Raw genomic sequence first — 22,612 nt, 5'->3', positions numbered from 1 at the left:
TCTCTGTCTTTGGAAACAATTCAGCACTTTGTGCCTTGAAGCTCTAGGGCAATGTAGCACACCCACAGCAGAAGTTCTACTTCAGCCAGATCAGGCCTGCCAAGAAACTGCGTTTCACAGCCCTTTGTAAGGGATGTTCCCGGTAGGCTGTAAGAGCCCAATGCAGAACGAGTTGTTTCTTAGCTTCCCAAAGAGCTGGAAGCAAGATGCTTTGGGGACTATCTCTGTCTTTGGAAACAATTCAGCACTTTGTGCCTTGAAGCTCTAGGGCAATGTAGCACACCCACAGCAGAAGTTCTACTTCAGCCAGATCAGGCCTGCCAAGAAACTGCGTTCAACAGGACTTTGTAAGAGATGTTCCCCTTAGGATGTAAGAACACTGTGCAGAGCGAGTTGTTTCATAGCTTCCCATAGAGCTGGAAGCAAGATGCTTTGGGGCCTATCTCTGTCTTTGGAAACAATTCAGCAGTTTGTGCCTTGAAGTTCTAGAGCAATGTAGCACACCCAGAGCAGAAGTTCTACTTCAGCCAGATCTGGCCTGCAAGGAAACTGCGTTTCACAGCCCTTTGTAAGGGATGTTCCCGGTAGGCTGTAAGAGCCCAATGCAGAGCGAGTTGTTTCTTAGCTTCCCAAAGAGCTGGAAGCAAGATGCTTTGGGGACTATCTCTGTCTTTGGAAACAATTCAGCACTTTGTGCCTTGAAGCTCTAGGGCAATGTAGCACACCCACAGCAGAAGTTCTACTTCAGCCAGATCAGGCCTGCAAAGAAACTGCGTTTCACAGCCCTTTGTAAGGGATGTTCCCGGTAGGCTGTAAGAGCCCAATGCAGAGCGAGTTGTTTCTTAGCTTCCCAAAGAGCTGGAAGCAAGATGCTTTGGGGACTATCTCTGTCTTTGGAAACAATTCAGCACTTTGTGCCTTGAAGCTCTAGGGCAATGTAGCACACCCACAGCAGAAGTTCTACTTCAGCCAGATCAGGCCTGCAAAGAAACTGCGTTTCACAGCCCTTTGTAAGGGATGTTCCCGGTAGGCTGTAAGAGCCCAATGCAGAGCGAGTTGTTTCTTAGCTTCCCAAAGAGCTGGAAGCAAGATGCTTTGGGGACTATCTCTGTCTTTGGAAACAATTCAGCACTTTGTGCCTTGAAGCTCTAGGGCAATGTAGCACACCCACAGCAGAAGTTCTACTTCAGCCAGATCTGGCCCGCAAGGAAACTGCGTTTCACAGCCCTTTGTAAGGGATGTTCCCGGTAGGCTGTAAGAGCCCAATGCTGAGCGAGTTGTTTCTTAGCTTCCCAAAGAGCTGGAAGCAAGATGCTTTGGGGACTATCTCTGTCTTTGGAAACAATTCAGCACTTTGTGCCTTGAAGCTCTAGGGCAATGTAGCACACCCACAGCAGAAGTTCTACTTCAGCCAGATCAGGCCTGCCAAGAAACTTCGTTTCACAGCCCTTTGTAAGGGATGTTCCCGGTATTCTGTAAGAGCCCAATGCAGAGCGAGTTGTTTCTTAGCTTCCCAAAGAGCTGGAAGCAAGATGCTTTGGGGACTATCTCTGTCTTTGGAAACAATTCAGCACTTTGTGCCTTGAAGCTCTAGGGCAATGTAGCACACCCACAGCAGAAGTTCTACTTCAGCCAGATCAGGCCTGCAAAGAAACTGCGTTTCACAGCCCTTTGTAAGGGATGTTCCCGGTAGGCTGTAAGAGCCCAATGCAGAGCGAGTTGTTTCTTAGCTTCCCAAAGAGCTGGAAGCAAGATGCTTTGGAGACTATCTCTGTCTTTGGAAACAATTCAGCACTTTGTGCCTTGAAGCTCTAGGGCAATGTAGCACACCCACAGCAGAAGTTCTACTTCAGCCAGATCAGGCCTGCAAAGAAACTGCGTTTCACAGCCCTTTGTAAGGGATGTTCCCGGTAGGCTGTAAGAGCCCAATGCAGAGCGAGTTGTTTCTTAGCTTCCCAAAGAGCTGGAAGCAAGATGCTTTGGGGACTATCTCTGTCTTTGGAAACAATTCAGCACTTTGTGCCTTGAAGCTCTAGGGCAATGTAGCACACCCACAGCAGAAGTTCTACTTCAGCCAGATCAGGCCTGCAAAGAAACTGCGTTTCACAGCCCTTTGTAAGGGATGTTCCCGGTAGGCTGTAAGAGCCCAATGCAGAGCGAGTTGTTTCTTAGCTTCCCAAAGAGCTGGAAGCAAGATGCTTTGGGGACTATCTCTGTCTTTGGAAACAATTCAGCACTTTGTGCCTTGAAGCTCTAGGGCAATGTAGCACACCCACAGCAGAAGTTCTACTTCAGCCAGATCAGGCCTGCCAAGAAACTGCGTTTCACAGCCCGTTGTAAGGGATGTTCCCGGTAGGCTGTAAGAGCCCAATGCAGAGCGAGTTCTTTCTTAGCTTCCCAAAGAGCTGGAAGCAAGATGCTTTGGGGACTATCTCTGTCTTTGGAAACAATTCAGCACTTTGTGCCTTGAAGCTCTAGGGCAATGTAGCACACCCACAGCAGAAGTTCTACTTCAGCCAGATCAGGCCTGCCACGAAACTGCGTTTCACAGCCCTTTGTAAGGGATGTTCCCGGTAGGCTGTAAGAGCCCAAAGCAGAACGAGTTGTTTCTTAGCTTCCCAAAGAGCTGGAAGCAAGATGCTTTGGGGACTATCTCTGTCTTTGGAAACAATTCAGCACTTTGTGCCTTGAAGCTCTAGGGCAATGTAGCACACCCAGAGCAGAAGTCCTACTTCAGCCAGATCAGGCCTGCAAAGAAACTGCGTTTCACAGCCCTTTGTAAGGGATGTTCCCGGTAGGCTGTAAGAGCCGAATGCAGAGCGAGTTGTTTCTTAGCTTCCCAAAGAGCTGGAAGCAAGATGCTTTGGGGACTATCTCTGTCTTTGGAAACAATTCAGCACTTTGTGCCTTGAAGCTCTAGGGCAATGTAGCACACCCACAGCAGAAGTTCTACTTCAGCCAGATCAGGCCTGCCAAGAAACTGCGTTTCACAGCCCTTTGTAAGGGATGTTCCCGGTAGGCTGTAAGAGCCCAATGCAGAACGAGTTGTTTCTTAGCTTCCCAAAGAGCTGGAAGCAAGATGCTTTGGGGACTATCTCTGTCTTTGGAAACAATTCAGCACTTTGTGCCTTGAAGCTCTAGGGCAATGTAGCACACCCACAGCAGAAGTTCTACTTCAGCCAGATCAGGCCTGCCAAGAAACTGCGTTCAACAGGACTTTGTAAGAGATGTTCCCCTTAGGATGTAAGAACACTGTGCAGAGCGAGTTGTTTCATAGCTTCCCATAGAGCTGGAAGCAAGATGCTTTGGGGCCTATCTCTGTCTTTGGAAACAATTCAGCAGTTTGTGCCTTGAAGTTCTAGAGCAATGTAGCACACCCAGAGCAGAAGTTCTACTTCAGCCAGATCTGGCCTGCAAGGAAACTGCGTTTCACAGCCCTTTGTAAGGGATGTTCCCGGTAGGCTGTAAGAGCCCAATGCAGAGCGAGTTGTTTCTTAGCTTCCCAAAGAGCTGGAAGCAAGATGCTTTGGGGACTATCTCTGTCTTTGGAAACAATTCAGCACTTTGTGCCTTGAAGCTCTAGGGCAATGTAGCACACCCACAGCAGAAGTTCTACTTCAGCCAGATCAGGCCTGCAAAGAAACTGCGTTTCACAGCCCTTTGTAAGGGATGTTCCCGGTAGGCTGTAAGAGCCCAATGCAGAGCGAGTTGTTTCTTAGCTTCCCAAAGAGCTGGAAGCAAGATGCTTTGGGGACTATCTCTGTCTTTGGAAACAATTCAGCACTTTGTGCCTTGAAGCTCTAGGGCAATGTAGCACACCCACAGCAGAAGTTCTACTTCAGCCAGATCAGGCCTGCAAAGAAACTGCGTTTCACAGCCCTTTGTAAGGGATGTTCCCGGTAGGCTGTAAGAGCCCAATGCAGAGCGAGTTGTTTCTTAGCTTCCCAAAGAGCTGGAAGCAAGATGCTTTGGGGACTATCTCTGTCTTTGGAAACAATTCAGCACTTTGTGCCTTGAAGCTCTAGGGCAATGTAGCACACCCACAGCAGAAGTTCTACTTCAGCCAGATCAGGCCTGCAAAGAAACTGCGTTTTACAGCCCTTTGTAAGGGATGTTCCCGGTAGGCTGTAAGAGCCCAATGCAGAGCGAGTTGTTTCTTAGCTTCCCAAAGAGCTGGAAGCAAGATGCTTTGGGGACTATCTCTGTCTTTGGAAACAATTCAGCACTTTGTGCCTTGAAGCTCTAGGGCAATGTAGCACACCCACAGCAGAAGTTCTACTTCAGCCAGATCAGGCCTGCAAAGAAACTGCGTTTCAGAGCCCGTTGTAAGGGATGTTCCCGGTAGGCTGTAAGAGCCCAATGCAGAGCGAGTTGTTTCTTAGCTTCCCAAAGAGCTGGAAGCAAGATGCTTTGGGGACTATCTCTGTCTTTGGAAACAATTCAGCACTTTGTGCCTTGAAGCTCTAGGGCAATGTAGCACACCCACAGCAGAAGTTCTACTTCAGCCAGATCAGACCTGCAAAGAAACTGCGTTTCACAGCCCTTTGTAAGGGATGTTCCCGGTAGGCTGTAAGAGCCCAATGCAGAACGAGTTGTTTCTTAGCTTCCCAAAGAGCTGGAAGCAAGATGCTTTGGGGACTATCTCTGTCTTTGGAAACAATTCAGCACTTTGTGCCTTGAAGCTCTAGGGCAATGTAGCACACCCACAGCAGAAGTTCTACTTCAGCCAGATCAGGCCTGCAAAGAAACTGCGTTCAACAGGACTTTGTAAGAGATGTTCCCCATAGGCTGTAAGAACACTGTGCAGAGCGAGTTGTTTCATAGCTTCCCATAGAGCTGGAAGCAAGATGCTTTGGGGCCTATCTCTGTCTTTGGAAACAATTCAGCACTTTGTGCCTTGAAGCTCTAGAGCAATGTAGCACACCCAGAGCAGAAGTTCTACTTCAGCCGGATCAGGCCTGCAAAGAAACTGCGTTTCACAGCCCTTTGTAAGGGATGTTCCCGGTAGGCTGTAAGAGCCCAATGCAGCGCGAGTTGTTTCTTAGCTTCCCAAAGAGCTGGAAGCAAGATGCTTTGGGGACTATCTCTGTCTTTGGAAACAATTCAGCACTTTGTGCCTTGAAGCTCTAGGGCAATGTAGCACACCCACAGCAGAAGTTCTACTTCAGCCAGATCAGGCCTGCCACGAAACTGCGTTTCACAGCCCTTTGTAAGGGATGTTCCCGGTAGGCTGTAAGAGCCCAATGCAGAACGAGTTGTTTCTTAGCTTCCCAAAGAGCTGGAAGCAAGATGCTTTGGGGACTATCTCTGTCTTTGGAAACAATTCAGCACTTTGTGCCTTGAAGCTCTAGGGCAATGTAGCACACCCAGAGCAGAAGTTCTACTTCAGCCAGATCAGGCCTGCAAAGAAACTGCGTTTCACAGCCCTTTGTAAGGGATGTTCCCGGTAGGCTGTAAGAGCCCAATGCAGAGCGAGTTGTTTCTTAGCTTCCCAAAGAGCTGGAATCAAGATGCTTTGGGGACTATCTCTGTCTTTGGAAACAATTCAGCACTTTGTGCCTTGAAGCTCTAGGGCAATGTAGCACACCCACAGCAGAAGTTCTACTTCAGCCAGATCAGGCCTGCAAAGAAACTGCGTTTCACAGCCCTTTGTAAGGGATGTTCCCGGTAGGCTGTAAGAGCCCAATGCAGAACGAGTTGTTTCTTAGCTTCCCAAAGAGCTGGAAGCAAGATGCTTTGGGGACTATCTCTGTCTTTGGAAACAATTCAGCACTTTGTGCCTTGAAGCTCTAGGGCAATGTAGCACACCCACAGCAGAAGTTCTACTTCAGCCAGATCAGGCCTGCCAAGAAACTGCGTTCAACAGGACTTTGTAAGAGATGTTCCCCATAGGCTGTAAGAACACTGTGCAGAGCGAGTTGTTTCATAGCTTCCCATAGAGCTGGAAGCAAGATGCTTTGGGGCCTATCTCTGTCTTTGGAAACAATTCAGCAGTTTGTGCCTTGAAGCTCTAGAGCAATGTAGCACACCCAGAGCAGAAGTTCTACTTCAGCCAGATCAGGCCTGCAAAGAAACTGCGTTTCACAGCCCTTTGTAGGGGATGTTCCCGGTAGGCTGTAAGAGCCCAATGCAGAGCGAGTTGTTTCTTAGCTTCCCAAAGAGCTGGAAGCAAGATGCTTTGGGGACTATCTCTGTCTTTGGAAACAATTCAGCACTTTGTGCCTTGAAGCTCTAGGGCAATGTAGCACACCCACAGCAGAAGTTCTACTTCAGCCAGATCAGGCCTGCCAAGAAACTGCGTTTCACAGCCCTTTGTAAGGGATGTTCCCGGTAGGCTGTAAGAGCCCAATGCAGAGCGAGTTGTTTCTTAGCTTCCCAAAGAGCTGGAAGCAAGATGCTTTGGGGACTATCTCTGTCTTTGGAAACAATTCAGCACTTTGTGCCTTGAAGCTCTAGGGCAATGTAGCACACCCACAGCAGAAGTTCTACTTCAGCCAGATCAGGCCTGCAAAGAAACTGCGTTTCACAGCCCTTTGTAAGGGATGTTCCCGGTAGGCTGTAAGAGCCCAATGCAGAGCGAGTTGTTTCTTAGCTTCCCAAAGAGCTGGAAGCAAGATGCTTTGGGGACTATCTCTGTCTTTGGAAACAATTCAGCACTTTGTGCCTTGAAGCTCTAGGGCAATGTAGCACACCCAGAGCAGAAGTTCTACTTCAGCCAGATCAGGCCTGCAAAGAAACTGCGTTTCACAGCCCTTTGTAAGGGATGTTCCCGGTAGGCTGTAAGAGCCCAATGCAGAACGAGTTGTTTCTTAGCTTCCCAAAGAGCTGGAAGCAAGATGCTTTGGGGACTATCTCTGTCTTTGGAAACAATTCAGCACTTTGTGCCTTGAAGCTCTAGGGCAATGTAGCACACCCACAGCAGAAGTTCTACTTCAGCGATATCAGGCCTGCCAAGAAACTGCGTTCAACAGGACTTTGTAAGAGATGTTCCCCATAGGCTGTAAGAACACTGTGCAGAGCGAGTTGTTTCATAGCTTCCCATAGAGCTGGAAGCAAGATGCTTTGGGGCCTATCTCTGTCTTTGGAAACAATTCAGCAGTTTGTGCCTTGAAGCTCTAGAGCAATGTAGCACACCCAGAGCAGAAGTTCTACTTCAGCCAGATCAGGCCTGCAAAGAAACTGCGTTTCACAGCCCTTTGTAGGGGATGTTCCCGGTAGGCTGTAAGAGCCCAATGCAGAGCGAGTTGTTTCTTAGCTTCCCAAAGAGCTGGAAGCAAGATGCTTTGGGGACTATCTCTGTCTTTGGAAACAATTCAGCACTTTGTGCCTTGAAGCTCTAGGGCAATGTAGCACACCCACAGCAGAAGTTCTACTTCAGCCAGATCAGGCCTGCCAAGAAACTGCGTTTCACAGCCCTTTGTAAGGGATGTTCCCGGTAGGCTGTAAGAGCCCAATGCAGAGCGAGTTGTTTCTTAGCTTCCCAAAGAGCTGGAAGCAAGATGCTTTGGGGACTATCTCTGTCTTTGGAAACAATTCAGCACTTTGTGCCTTGAAGCTCTAGGGCAATGTAGCACACCCACAGCAGAAGTTATACTTCAGCCAGATCAGGCCTGCAAAGAAACTGCGTTTCACAGCCCTTTGTAAGGGATGTTCCCGGTAGGCTGTAAGAGCCCAATGCAGAGCGAGTTGTTTCTTAGCTTCCCAAAGAGCTGGAAGCAAGATGCTTTGGGGACTATCTCTGTCTTTGGAAACAATTCAGCACTTTGTGCCTTGAAGCTCTAGGGCAATGTAGCACACCCACAGCAGAAGTTCTACTTAAGCCAGATCAGGCCTGCCAAGAAACTGCGTTCAACAGGACTTTGTAAGAGATGTTCCCCATAGGCTGTAAGAACACTGTGCAGAGCGAGTTGTTTCATAGCTTCCCATAGAGCTGGAAGCAAGATGCTTTGGGGCCTATCTCTGTCTTTGGAAACAATTCAGCAGTTTGTGCCTTGAAGCTCTAGGGCAATGTAGCACACCCACAGCAGAAGTTCTACTTCAGCCAGATCAGGCCTGCCAAGAAACTGCGTTTCACAGCCCTTTGTAAGGGATGTTCCCGGTAGGCTGTAAGAGCCCAATGCAGAACGAGTTGTTTCTTAGCTTCCCAAAGAGCTGGAAGCAAGATGCTTTGGGGACTATCTCTGTCTTTGGAAACAATTCAGCACTTTGTGCCTTGAAGCTCTAGGGCAATGTAGCACACCCACAGCAGAAGTTCTACTTCAGCCAGATCAGGCCTGCCAAGAAACTGCGTTTCACAGCCCTTTGTAAGGGATGTTCCCGGTAGGCTGTAAGAGCCCAATGCAGAACGAGTTGTTTCTTAGCTTCCCAAAGAGCTGGAAGCAAGATGCTTTGGGGACTATCTCTGTCTTTGGAAACAATTCAGCACTTTGTGCCTTGAAGCTCTAGGGCAATGTAGCACACCCACAGCAGAAGTTCTACTTCAGCCAGATCAGGCCTGCAAAGAAACTGCGTTTCACAGCCCTTTGTAAGGGATGTTCCCGGTAGGCTGTAAGAGCCCAATGCAGAACGAGTTGTTTCTTAGCTTCCCAAAGAGCTGGAAGCAAGATGCTTTGGGGACTATCTCTGTCTTTGGAAACAATTCAGCACTTTGTGCCTTGAAGCTCTAGGGCAATGTAGCACACCCACAGCAGAAGTTCTACTTCTGCCAGATCTGGCCTGCAAAGAAACTGCGTTTCACAGCCCTTTGTAAGGGATGTTCCCGGTAGGCTGTAAGAGCCCAATGCAGAGCGAGTTGTTTCTTAGCTTCCCAAAGAGCTGGAAGCAAGATGCTTTGGGGACTATCTCTGTCTTTGGAAACAATTCAGCACTTTGTGCCTTGAAGCTCTAGGGCAATGTAGCACACCCACAGCAGAAGTTCTACTTCAGCCAGATCAGGCCGGCAAAGAAACTGCGTTTCACAGCCCTTTGTAAGGGATGTTCCCGGTAGGCTGTAAGAGCCCAATGCAGAACGAGTTGTTTCTTAGCTTCCCAAAGAGCTGGAAGCAAGATGCTTTGGGGACTATCTCTGTCTTTGGAAACAATTCAGCACTTTGTGCCTTGAAGCTCTAGGGCAATGTAGCACACCCACAGCAGAAGTTCTACTTCAGCCAGATCAGGCCTGCAAAGAAACTGCGTTTCACAGCCCTTTGTAAGGGATGTTCCCGGTAGGCTGTAAGAGCCCAATGCAGAGCGAGTTGTTTCTTAGCTTCCCAAAGAGCTGGAAGCAAGATGCTTTGGGGACTATCTCTGTCTTTGGAAACAATTCAGCACTTTGTGCCTTGAAGCTCTAGGGCAATGTAGCACACCCACAGCAGAAGTTCTACTTCAGCCAGATCAGGCCTGCAAAGAAACTGCGTTTCACAGCCCTTTGTAAGGGATGTTCCCGGTAGGTTGTAAGAGCCCAATGCAGAGCGAGTTGTTTCTTAGCTTCCCAAAGAGCTGGAAGCAAGATGCTTTGGGGACTATCTCTGTCTTTGGAAACAATTCAGCACTTTGTGCCTTGAAGCTCTAGGGCAATGTAGCACACCCACAGCAGAAGTTCTTTCAGCCAGATCAGGCCTGCAAAGAAACTGCGTTTCACAGCCCTTTGTAAGGGATGTTCCCGGTAGGCTGTAAGAGCCCAATGCAGAGCGAGTTGTTTCTTAGCTTCCCAAAGAGCTGGAAGCAAGATGCTTTGGGGACTATCTCTGTCTTTGGAAACAATTCAGCACTTTGTGCCTTGAAGCTCTAGGGCAATGTAGCACACCCACAGCAGAAGTTCTACTTCAGCCAGATCAGGCCTGCAAAGAAACTGCGTTTCACAGCCCTTTGTAAGGGATGTTCCCGGTAGGCTGTAAGAGCCCAATGCAGAGCGAGTTGTTTCTTAGCTTCCCAAAGAGCTGGAAGCAAGATGCTTTGGGGACTATCTCTGTCTTTGGAAACAATTCAGCACTTTGTGCCTTGAAGCTCTAGGGCAATGTAGCACACCCAGAGCAGAAGTTCTACTTCAGCCAGATCAGGCCTGCAAAGAAACTGCGTTTCACAGCCCTTTGTAAGGGATGTTCCCGGTAGGCTGTAAGAGCCCAATGCAGAGCGAGTTGTTTCTTAGCTTCCCAAAGAGCTGGAAGCAAGATGCTTTGGGGACTATCTCTGTCTTTGGAAACAATTCAGCACTTTGTGCCTTGAAGCTCTAGGGCAATGTAGCACACCCACAGCAGAAGTTCTACTTCAGCCAGATCAGGCCTGCAAAGAAACTGCGTTTCACAGCCCTTTGTAAGGGATGTTCCCGGTAGGCTGTAAGAGCCCAATGCAGAGCGAGTTGTTTCTTAGCTTCCCAAAGAGCTGGAAGCAAGATGCTTTGGGGACTATCTCTGTCTTTGGAAACAATTCAGCACTTTGTGCCTTGAAGCTCTAGGGCAATGTAGCACACCCACAGCAGAAGTTCTACTTCAGCCAGATCAGGCCTGCCAAGAAACTGCGTTCAACAGGACTTTGTAAGAGATGTTCCCCATAGGCTGTAAGAACACTGTGCAGAGCGAGTTGTTTCATAGCTTCCCATAGAGCTGGAAGCAAGATGCTTTGGGGCCTATCTCTGTCTTTGGAAACAATTCAGCAGTTTGTGCCTTGAAGCTCTAGAGCAATGTAGCACACCCAGAGCAGAAGTTCTACTTCAGCCAGATCAGGCCTGCCAAGAAACTGCGTTTCACAGCCCTTTGTAAGGGATGTTCCCGGTAGGCTGTAAGAGCCCAATGCAGAGCGAGTTGTTTCTTAGCTTCCCAAAGAGCTGGAAGCAAGATGCTTTGGGGACTATCTCTGTCTTTGGAAACAATTCAGCACTTTGTGCCTTGAAGCTCTAGGGCAATGTAGCACACCCACAGCAGAAGTTCTACTTCAGCCAGATCAGGCCTGCCAAGAAACTGCGTTTCACAGCCCTTTGTAAGGGATGTTCCCGGTAGGCTGTAAGAGCCCAATGCAGAACGAGTTGTTTCTTAGCTTCCCAAAGAGCTGGAAGCAAGATGCTTTGGGGACTATCTCTGTCTTTGGAAACAATTCAGCACTTTGTGCCTTGAAGCTCTAGGGCAATGTAGCACACCCAGAGCAGAAGTTCTACTTCAGCCAGATCAGGCCTGCAAAGAAACTGCGTTTCACAGCCCTTTGTAAGGGATGTTCCCATTAGGCTGTAAGAGCCCAATGCAGAACGAGTTGTTTCTTAGCTTCCCAAAGAGCTGGAAGCAAGATGCTTTGGGGACTATCTCTGTCTTTGGAAACAATTCAGCACTTTGTGCCTTGAAGCTCTAGGGCAATGTAGCACACCCACAGCAGAAGTTCTACTTCAGCCAGATCAGGCCTGCAAAGAAACTGCGTTTCACAGCCCTTTGTAAGGGATGTTCGCGGTAGGCTGTAAGAGCCCAATGCAGAGCGAGTTGTTTCTTAGCTTCCCAAAGAGCTGGAAGCAAGATGCTTTGGGGACTATCTCTGTCTTTGGAAACAATTCAGCACTTTGTGCCTTGAAGCTCTAGGGCAATGTAGCACACCCACAGCAGAAGTTCTACTTCAGCCAGATCAGGCCTGCAAAGAAACTGCGTTTCACAGCCCTTTGTAAGGGATGTTCCCGGTAGGCTGTAAGAGCCCAATGCAGAGCGAGTTGTTTCTTAGCTTCCCAAAGAGCTGGAAGCAAGATGCTTTGGGGACTATCTCTGTCTTTGGAAACAATTCAGCACTTTGTGCCTTGAAGCTCTAGGGCAATGTAGCACACCCACAGCAGAAGTTCTACTTCAGCCAGATCAGGCCTGCCAAGAAACTGCGTTCAACAGGACTTTGTAAGAGATGTTCCCCATAGGCTGTAAGAACACTGTGCAGAGCGAGTTGTTTCTTAGCTTCCCAAAGAGCTGGAAGCAAGATGCTTTGGGGACTATCTCTGTCTTTGCAAACAATTCAGCACTTTGTGCCTTGAAGCTCTAGGGCAATGTAGCACACCCACAGCAGAAGTTCTACTTCAGCCAGATCAGGCCTGCAAAGAAACTGCGTTTCACAGCCCTTTGTAAGGGATGTTCCCGGTAGGCTGTAAGAGCCCAATGCAGAGCGAGTTGTTTCTTAGCTTCCCAAAGAGCTGGAAGCAAGATGCTTTGGGGACTATCTCTGTCTTTGGAAACAATTCAGCACTTTGTGCCTTGAAGCTCTAGGGCAATGTAGCACACCCACAGCAGAAGTTCTACTTCAGCCAGATCAGGCCTGCCAAGAAACTGCGTTCAACAGGACTTTGTAAGAGATGTTCCCCATAGGCTGTAAGAACACTGTGCAGAGCGAGTTGTTTCATAGCTTCCCATAGAGCTGGAAGCAAGATGCTTTGGGGCCTATCTCTGTCTTTGGAAACAATTCAGCAGTTTGTGCCTTGAAGCTCTAGAGCAATGTAGCACACCCAGAGCAGAAGTTCTACTTCAGCCAGATCAGGCCTGCCAAGAAACTGCGTTTCACAGCCCTTTGTAAGGGATGTTCCCGGTAGGCTGTAAGAGCCCAATGCAGAGCGAGTTGTTTCTTAGCTTCCCAAAGAGCTGGAAGCAAGATGCTTTGGGGACTATCTCTGTCTTTGGAAACAATTCAGCACTTTGTGCCTTGAAGCTCTAGGGCAATGTAGCACACCCACAGCAGAAGTTCTACTTCAGCCAGATCAGGCCTGCCAAGAAACTGCGTTTCACAGGCCTTTGTAAGGGATGTTCCCGGTAGGCTGTAAGAGCCCAATGCAGAACGAGTTGTTTCTTAGCTTCCCAAAGAGCTGGAAGCAAGATGCTTTGGGGACTATCTCTGTCTTTGGAAACAATTCAGCACTTTGTGCCTTGAAGCTCTAGGGCAATGTAGCACACCCAGAGCAGAAGTTCTACTTCAGCCAGATCAGGCCTGCAAAGAAACTGCGTTTCACAGCCCTTTGTAAGGGATGTTCCCGGTAGGCTGTAAGAGCCCAATGCAGAACGAGTTGTTTCTTAGCTTCCCAAAGAGCTGGAAGCAAGATGCTTTGGGGACTATCTCTGTCTTTGGAAACAATTCAGCACTTTGTGCCTTGAAGCTCTAGGGCAATGTAGCACACCCACAGCAGAAGTTCTACTTCAGCCAGATCAGGCCTGCAAAGAAACTGCGTTTCACAGCCCTTTGTAAGGGATGTTCCCGGTAGGCTGTAAGAGCCCAATGCAGAGCGAGTTGTTTCTTAGCTTCCCAAAGAGCTGGAAGCAAGATGCTTTGGGGACTATCTCTGTCTTTGGAAACAATTCAGCACTTTGTGCCTTGAAGCTCTAGGGCAATGTAGCACACCCACAGCAGAAGTTCTACTTCAGCCAGATCAGGCCTGCCAAGAAACTGCGTTCAACAGGACTTTGTAAGAGATGTTCCCCATAGGCTGTAAGAACACTGTGCAGAGCGAGTTGTTTCATAGCTTCCCATAGAGCTGGAAGCAAGATGCTTTGGGGCCTATCTCTGTCTTTGGAAACAATTCAGCAGTTTGTGCCTTGAAGCTCTAGGGCAATGTAGCACACCCACAGCAGAAGTTCTACTTCAGCCAGATCAGGCCTGCCAAGAAACTGCGTTTCACAGCCCTTTGTAAGGGATGTTCCCGGTAGGCTGTAAGAGCCCAATGCAGAACGAGTTGTTTCTTAGCTTCCCAAAGAGCTGGAAGCAAGATGCTTTGGGGACTATCTCTGTCTTTGGAAACAATTCAGCACTTTGTGCCTTGAAGCTCTAGGGCAATGTAGCACACCCACAGCAGAAGTTCTACTTCAGCCAGATCAGGCCTGCAAAGAAACTGCGTTTCACAGCCCTTTGTAAGGGATGTTCCCGGTAGGCTGTAAGAGCCCAATGCAGAACGAGTTGTTTCTTAGCTTCCCAAAGAGCTGGAAGCAAGATGCTTTGGGGACTATCTCTGTCTTTGGAAACAATTCAGCACTTTGTGCCTTGAAGCTCTAGGGCAATGTAGCACACCCACAGCAGAAGTTCTACTTCAGCCAGATCAGGCCTGCAAAGAAACTGCGTTTCACAGCCCTTTGTAAGGGATGTTCCCGGTAGGCTGTAAGAGCCCAATGCAGAACGAGTTGTTTCTTAGCTTCCCAAAGAGCTGGAAGCAAGATGCTTTGGGGACTATCTCTGTCTTTGGAAACAATTCAGCACTTTGTGCCTTGAAGCTCTAGGGCAATGTAGCACACCCACAGCAGAAGTTCTACTTCAGCCAGATCTGGCCTGCAAAGAAACTGCGTTTCACAGCCCTTTGTAAGGGATGTTCCCGGTAGGCTGTAAGAGCCCAATGCAGAGCGAGTTGTTTCTTAGCTTCCCAAAGAGCTGGAAGCAAGATGCTTTGGGGACTATCTCTGTCTTTGGAAACAATTCAGCACTTTGTGCCTTGAAGCTCTAGGGCAATGTAGCACACCCACAGCAGAAGTTCTACTTCAGCCAGATCAGGCCGGCAAAGAAACTGCGTTTCACAGCCCTTTGTAAGGGATGTTCCCGGTAGGCTGTAAGAGCCCAATGCAGAACGAGTTGTTTCTTAGCTTCCCAAAGAGCTGGAAGCAAGATGCTTTGGGGACTATCTCTGTCTTTGGAAACAATTCAGCACTTTGTGCCTTGAAGCTCTAGGGCAATGTAGCACACCCACAGCAGAAGTTCTACTTCAGCCAGATCAGGCCTGCAAAGAAACTGCGTTTCACAGCCCTTTGTAAGGGATGTTCCCGGTAGGCTGTAAGAGCCCAATGCAGAGCGAGTTGTTTCTTAGCTTCCCAAAGAGCTGGAAGCAAGATGCTTTGGGGACTATCTCTGTCTTTGGAAACAATTCAGCACTTTGTGCCTTGAAGCTCTAGGGCAATGTAGCACACCCACAGCAGAAGTTCTACTTCAGCCAGATCAGGCCTGCAAAGAAACTGCGTTTCACAGCCCTTTGTAAGGGATGTTCCCGGTAGGTTGTAAGAGCCCAATGCAGAGCGAGTTGTTTCTTAGCTTCCCAAAGAGCTGGAAGCAAGATGCTTTGGGGACTATCTCTGTCTTTGGAAACAATTCAGCACTTTGTGCCTTGAAGCTCTAGGGCAATGTAGCACACCCACAGCAGAAGTTCTTTCAGCCAGATCAGGCCTGCAAAGAAACTGCGTTTCACAGCCCTTTGTAAGGGATGTTCCCGGTAGGCTGTAAGAGCCCAATGCAGAGCGAGTTGTTTCTTAGCTTCCCAAAGAGCTGGAAGCAAGATGCTTTGGGGACTATCTCTGTCTTTGGAAACAATTCAGCACTTTGTGCCTTGAAGCTCTAGGGCAATGTAGCACACCCACAGCAGAAGTTCTACTTCAGCCAGATCAGGCCTGCAAAGAAACTGCGTTTCACAGCCCTTTGTAAGGGATGTTCCCGGTAGGCTGTAAGAGCCCAATGCAGAGCGAGTTGTTTCTTAGCTTCCCAAAGAGCTGGAAGCAAGATGCTTTGGGGACTATCTCTGTCTTTGGAAACAATTCAGCACTTTGTGCCTTGAAGCTCTAGGGCAATGTAGCACACCCAGAGCAGAAGTTCTACTTCAGCCAGATCAGGCCTGCAAAGAAACTGCGTTTCACAGCCCTTTGTAAGGGATGTTCCCGGTAGGCTGTAAGAGCCCAATGCAGAGCGAGTTGTTTCTTAGCTTCCCAAAGAGCTGGAAGCAAGATGCTTTGGGGACTATCTCTGTCTTTGGAAACAATTCAGCACTTTGTGCCTTGAAGATCTAGGGCAATGTAGCACACCCACAGCAGAAGTTATACTTCAGCCAGATCAGGCCTGCAAAGAAACTGCGTTTCACAGCCCTTTGTAAGGGATGTTCCCGGTAGGCTGTAAGAGCCCAATGCAGAGCGAGTTGTTTCTTAGCTTCCCAAAGAGCTGGAAGCAAGATGCTTTGGGGACTATCTCTGTCTTTGGAAACAATTCAGCACTTTGTGCCTTGAAGCTCTAGGGCAATGTAGCACACCCACAGCAGAAGTTCTACTTCAGCCAGATCAGGCCTGCCAAGAAACTGCGTTCAACAGGACTTTGTAAGAGATGTTCCCCATAGGCTGTAAGAACACTGTGCAGAGCGAGTTGTTTCATAGCTTCCCATAGAGCTGGAAGCAAGATGCTTTGGGGCCTATCTCTGTCTTTGGAAACAATTCAGCAGTTTGTGCCTTGAAGCTCTAGAGCAATGTAGCACACCCAGAGCAGAAGTTCTACTTCAGCCAGATCAGGCCTGCCAAGAAACTGCGTTTCACAGCCCTTTGTAAGGGATGTTCCCGGTAGGCTGTAAGAGCCCAATGCAGAGCGAGTTGTTTCTTAGCTTCCCAAAGAGCTGGAAGCAAGATGCTTTGGGGACTATCTCTGTCTTTGGAAACAATTCAGCACTTTGTGCCTTGAAGCTCTAGGGCAATGTAGCACACCCACAGCAGAAGTTCTACTTCAGCCAGATCAGGCCTGCCAAGAAACTGCGTTTCACAGCCCTTTGTAAGGGATGTTCCCGGTAGGCTGTAAGAGCCCAATGCAGAACGAGTTGTTTCTTAGCTTCCCAAAGAGCTGGAAGCAAGATGCTTTGGGGACTATCTCTGTCTTTGGAAACAATTCAGCACTTTGTGCCTTGAAGCTCTAGGGCAATGTAGCACACCCACAGCAGAAGTTCTACTTCAGCCAGATCAGGCCTGCAAAGAAACTGCGTTTCACAGCCCTTTGTAAGGGATGTTCCCGGGAGGCTGTAAGAGCCCAATGCAGAACGAGTTGTTTCTTAGCTTCCCAAAGAGCTGGAAGCAAGATGCTTTGGGGACTATCTCTGTCTTTGGAAACAATTCAGCACTTTGTGCCTTGAAGCTCTAGGGCAATGTAGCACACCCACAGCAGAAGTTCTACTTCAGCCAGATCAGGCCTGCAAAGAAACTGCGTTTCACAGCCCTTTGTAAGGGATGTTCCCGGTAGGCTGTAAGAGCCCAATGCAGAGCGAGTTGTTTCTTAGCTTCCCAAAGAGGTGGAATCAAGATGCTTTGGGGACTATCTCTGTCTTTGGAAACAATTCAGCACTTTGTGCCTTGAAGCTCTAGGGCAATGTAGCACACCCAGAGCAGAAGTTCTACTTCAGCCAGATCAGGCCTGCAAAGAAACTGCGTTTCACAGCCCTTTGTAAGGGATGTTCCCGGTAGGCTGTAAGAGCCCAATGCAGAACGAGTTGTTTCTTAGCTTCCCAAAGAGCTGGAAGCAAGATGCTTTGGGGACTATCTCTGTCTTTGGAAACAATTCAGCACTTTGTGCCTTGAAGCTCTAGGGCAATGTAGCACACCCACAGCAGAAGTTCTACTTCAGCCAGATCAGGCCTGCCAAGAAACTGCGTTCAACAGGACTTTGTAAGAGATGTTCCCCATAGGCTGTAAGAACACTGTGCAGAGCGAGTTGTTTCATAGCTTCCCATAGAGCTGGAAGCAAGATGCTTTGGGGCCTATCTCTGTCTTTGGAAACAATTCAGCAGTTTGTGCCTTGAAGCTCTAGAGCAATGTAGCACACCCAGAGCAGAAGTTCTACTTCAGCCAGATCAGGCCTGCAAAGAAACTGCGTTTCACAGCCCTTTGTAAGGGATGTTCCCGGTAGGCTGTAAGAGCCCAATGCAGAGCGAGTTGTTTCTTAGCTTCCCAAAGAGCTGGAAGCAAGATGCTTTGGGGACTATCTCTGTCTTTGGAAACAATTCAGCACTTTGTGCCTTGAAGCTCTAGGGCAATGTAGCACACCCACAGCAGAAGTTCTACTTCAGCCAGATCAGGCCTGCCAAGAAACTGCGTTTCACAGCCCTTTGTAAGTGATGTTTCCGGTAGGCTGTAAGAGCCCAATGCAGAACGAGTTGTTTCTTAGCTTCCCAAAGAGCTGGAAGCAAGATGCTTTGGGGACTATCTCTGTCTTTGGAAACAATTCAGCACTTTGTGCCTTGAAGCTCTAGGGCAATGTAGCACACCCACAGCAGAAGTTCTACTTCAGCCAGATCAGGCCTGCAAAGAAACTGCGTTTCACAGCCCTTTGTAAGGGATGTTCCCGGTAGGCTGTAAGAGCCCAATGCAGAGCGAGTTGTTTCTTAGCTTCCCAAAGAGCTGGAAGCAAGATGCTTTGGGGACTATCTCTGTCTTTGGAAACAATTCAGCACTTTGTGCCTTGAAGCTCTAGGGCAATGTAGCACACCCACAGCAGAAGTTCTACTTCAGCCAGATCAGGCCTGCAAAGAAACTGCGTTTCACAGCCCTTTGTAAGGGATGTTCCCGGTAGGCTGTAAGAGCCCAATGCAGAACGAGTTGTTTCTTAGCTTCCCAAAGAGCTGGAAGCAAGATGCTTTGGGGACTATCTCTGTCTTTGGAAACAATTCAGCACTTTGTGCCTTGAAGCTCTAGGGCAATGTAGCACACCCACAGCAGAAGTTCTACTTCAGCCAGATCAGGCCTGCCAAGAAACTGCGTTCAATAGGACTTTGTAAGAGATGTTCCCCATAGGCTGTAAGAACACTGTGCAGAGCGAGTTGTTTCATAGCTTCCCATAGAGCTGGAAGCAAGATGCTTTGGGGCCTATCTCTGTCTTTGGAAACAATTCAGCAGTTTGTGCCTTGAAGCTCTAGAGCAATGTAGCACACCCAGAGCAGAAGTTCTACTTCAGCCAGGTCAGGCCTGCAAAGAAACTGCGTTTCACAGCCCTTTGTAAGGGATGTTCCCGGTAGGCTGTAAGAGCCCAATGCAGAGCGAGTTGTTTCTTAGCTTCCCAAAGAGCTGGAATCAAGATGCTTTGGGGACTATCTCTGTCTTTGGAAACAATTCAGCACTTTGTGCCTTGAAGCTATAGGGCAATGTAGCACACCCACAGCAGAAGTTCTACTTCAGCCAGATCAGGCCTGCCAAGAAACTGCGTTTCACAGCCCTTTGTAAGGGATGTTCCCGGTAGGCTGTAAGAGCCCAATGCAGAACGAGTTGTTTCTTAGCTTCCCAAAGAGCTGGAAGCAAGATGCTTTGGGGACTATCTCTGTCTTTGGAAACAATTCAGCACTTTGTGCCTTGAAGCTCTAGGGCAATGTAGCACACCCACAGCAGAAGTTCTACTTCAGCCAGATCAGGCCTGCAAAGAAACTGCGTTTCACAGCCCTTTGTAAGGGATGTTCCCGGTAGGCTGTAAGAGCCCAATGCAGAGCGAGTTGTTTCTTAGCTTCCCAAAGAGCTGGAAGCAAGATGCTTTGGGGACTATCTCTGTCTTTGGAAACAATTCAGCACTTTGTGCCTTGAAGCTCTAGGGCAATGCAGCACACCCACAGCAGAAGTTCTACTTCAGCCAGATCAGGCCTGCCAAGAAACTGCGTTCAACAGGACTTTGTAAGAGATGTTCCCCATAGGCTGTAAGAACACTGTGCAGAGCGAGTTGTTTCATAGCTTCCCATAGAGCTGGAAGCAAGATGCTTTGGGGCCTATCTCTGTCTTTGGAAACAATTCAGCAGTTTGTGCCTTGAAGCTCTAGAGCAATGTGGCACACCCAGAGCAGAAGTTCTACTTCAGCCAGATCAGGCCTGCCAAGAAACTGCGTTTCACAGCCCTTTGTAAGGGATGTTCCCGGTAGGCTGTAAGAGCCCAATGCAGAGCGAGTTGTTTCTTAGCTTCCCAAAGAGCTGGAAGCAAGATGCTTTGGGGACTATCTCTGTCTTTGGAAACAATTCAGCACTTTGTGCCTTGAAGCTCTAGGGCAATGTAGCACACCCACAGCAGAAGTTCTACTTCAGCCAGATCAGGCCTGCCAAGAAACTGCGTTTCACAGCCCTTTGTAAGGGATGTTCCCGGTAGGCTGTAAGAGCCCAATGCAGAGCGAGTTGTTTCTTAGCTTCCCAAAGAGCTGGAAGCAAGATGCTTTGGGGACTATCTCTGTCTTTGCAAACAATTCAGCACTTTGTGCCTTGAAGCTCTAGGGCAATGTAGCACACCCACAGCAGAAGTTCTACTTCAGCCAGATCAGGCCTGCAAAGAAACTGCGTTTCACAGCCCTTTGTAAGGGATGTTCCCGGTAGGCTGTAAGAGCCCAATGCAGAGCGAGTTGTTTCTTAGCTTCCCAAAGAGCTGGAAGCAAGATGCTTTGGGGACTATCTCTGTCTTTGGAAACAATTCAGCACTTTGTGCCTTGAAGCTCTAGGGCAATGTAGCACACCCACAGCAGAAGTTCTACTTCAGCCAGATCAGGCCTGCAAAGAAACTGCGTTTCACAGCCCTTTGTAAGGGATGTTCCCGGTAGGCTGTAAGAGCCCAATGCAGAACGAGTTGTTTCTTAGCTTCCCAAAGAGCTGGAAGCAAGATGCTTTGGGGACTATCTCTGTCTTTGGAAACAATTCAGCACTTTGTGCCTTGAAGCTCTAGGGCAATGTAGCACACCCACAGCAGAAGTTCTACTTCAGCCAGATCAGGCCTGCAAAGAAACTGCGTTTCACAGCCCTTTGTAAGGGATGTTCCCGGTAGGCTGTAAGAGCCCAATGCAGAGCGAGTTGTTTCTTAGCTTCCCAAAGAGCTGGAAGCAAGATGCTTTGGGGACTATCTCTGTCTTTGGAAACAATTCAGCACTTTGTGCCTTGAAGCTCTAGGGCAATGTAGCACACCCACAGCAGAAGTTCTACTTCAGCCAGATCAGATTGCAAAGAAACTGCGTTTCACAGCCCTTTGTAAGGGATGTTCCCGGTAGGCTGTAAGAGCCCAATGCAGAGCGAGTTGTTTCTTAGCTTCCCAAAGAGCTGGAAGCAAGATGCTTTGGGGACTATCTCTGTCTTTGGAAACAATTCAGCACTTTGTGCCTTGAAGCTCTAGGGCAATGTAGCACACCCACAGCAGAAGTTCTACTTCAGCCAGATCAGGCCTGCAAAGAAACTGCGTTTCACAGCCCTTTGTAAGGGATGTTCCCGGTAGGCTGTAAGAGCCCAATGCAGAACGAGTTGTTTCTTAGCTTCCCAAAGAGCTGGAAGCAAGATGCTTTGGGGACTATCTCTGTCTTTGGAAACAATTCAGCACTTTGTGCCTTGAAGCTCTAGGGCAATGTAGCACACCCACAGCAGAAGTTCTACTTCAGCCAGATCAGGCCTGCAAAGAAACTGCGTTTCACAGCCCTTTGTAAGGGATGTTCCCGGTAGGCTGTAAGAGCCCAATGCAGAACGAGTTGTTTCTTAGCTTCCCAAAGAGCTGGAAGCAAGATGCTTTGGGGACTATCTCTGTCTTTGGAAACAATTCAGCACTTTGTGCCTTGAAGCTCTAGGGCAATGTAGCACACCCACAGCAGAAGTTCTACTTCAGCCAGATCAGGCCTGCCAAGAAACTGCGTTCAATAGGACTTTGTAAGAGATGTTCCCCATAGGCTGTAAGAACACTGTGCAGAGCGAGTTGTTTCATAGCTTCCCATAGAGCTGGAAGCAAGATGCTTTGGGGCCTATCTCTGTCTTTGGAAACAATTCAGCAGTTTGTGCCTTGAAGCTCTAGAGCAATGTAGCACACCCAGAGCAGAAGTTCTACTTCAGCCAGGTCAGGCCTGCAAAGAAACTGCGTTTCACAGCCCTTTGTAAGGGATGTTCCCGGTAGGCTGTAAGAGCCCAATGCAGAGCGAGTTGTTTCTTAGCTTCCCAAAGAGCTGGAATCAAGATGCTTTGGGGACTATCTCTGTCTTTGGAAACAATTCAGCACTTTGTGCCTTGAAGCTATAGGGCAATGTAGCACACCCACAGCAGAAGTTCTACTTCAGCCAGATCAGGCCTGCCAAGAAACTGCGTTTCACAGCCCTTTGTAAGGGATGTTCCCGGTAGGCTGTAAGAGCCCAATGCAGAACGAGTTGTTTCTTAGCTTCCCAAAGAGCTGGAAGCAAGATGCTTTGGGGACTATCTCTGTCTTTGGAAACAATTCAGCACTTTGTGCCTTGAAGCTCTAGGGCAATGTAGCACACCCACAGCAGAAGTTCTACTTCAGCCAGATCAGGCCTGCAAAGAAACTGCGTTTCACAGCCCTTTGTAAGGGATGTTCCCGGTAGGCTGTAAGAGCCCAATGCAGAGCGAGTTGTTTCTTAGCTTCCCAAAGAGCTGGAAGCAAGATGCTTTGGGGACTATCTCTGTCTTTGGAAACAATTCAGCACTTTGTGCCTTGAAGCTCTAGGGCAATGCAGCACACCCACAGCAGAAGTTCTACTTCAGCCAGATCAGGCCTGCCAAGAAACTGCGTTCAACAGGACTTTGTAAGAGATGTTCCCCATAGGCTGTAAGAACACTGTGCAGAGCGAGTTGTTTCATAGCTTCCCATAGAGCTGGAAGCAAGATGCTTTGGGGCCTATCTCTGTCTTTGGAAACAATTCAGCAGTTTGTGCCTTGAAGCTCTAGAGCAATGTGGCACACCCAGAGCAGAAGTTCTACTTCAGCCAGATCAGGCCTGCCAAGAAACTGCGTTTCACAGCCCTTTGTAAGGGATGTTCCCGGTAGGCTGTAAGAGCCCAATGCAGAGCGAGTTGTTTCTTAGCTTCCCAAAGAGCTGGAAGCAAGATGCTTTGGGGACTATCTCTGTCTTTGGAAACAATTCAGCACTTTGTGCCTTGAAGCTCTAGGGCAATGTAGCACACCCACAGCAGAAGT

Source organism: Equus asinus, chromosome 2 (assembly GCF_041296235.1).
Source record: "Equus asinus isolate D_3611 breed Donkey chromosome 2, EquAss-T2T_v2, whole genome shotgun sequence".
Taxonomy (NCBI): domain Eukaryota; kingdom Metazoa; phylum Chordata; class Mammalia; order Perissodactyla; family Equidae; genus Equus; species Equus asinus.
The sequence above is the reverse complement of the archived record's forward strand: the minus strand, read 5'-3'. Positions refer to the sequence as shown.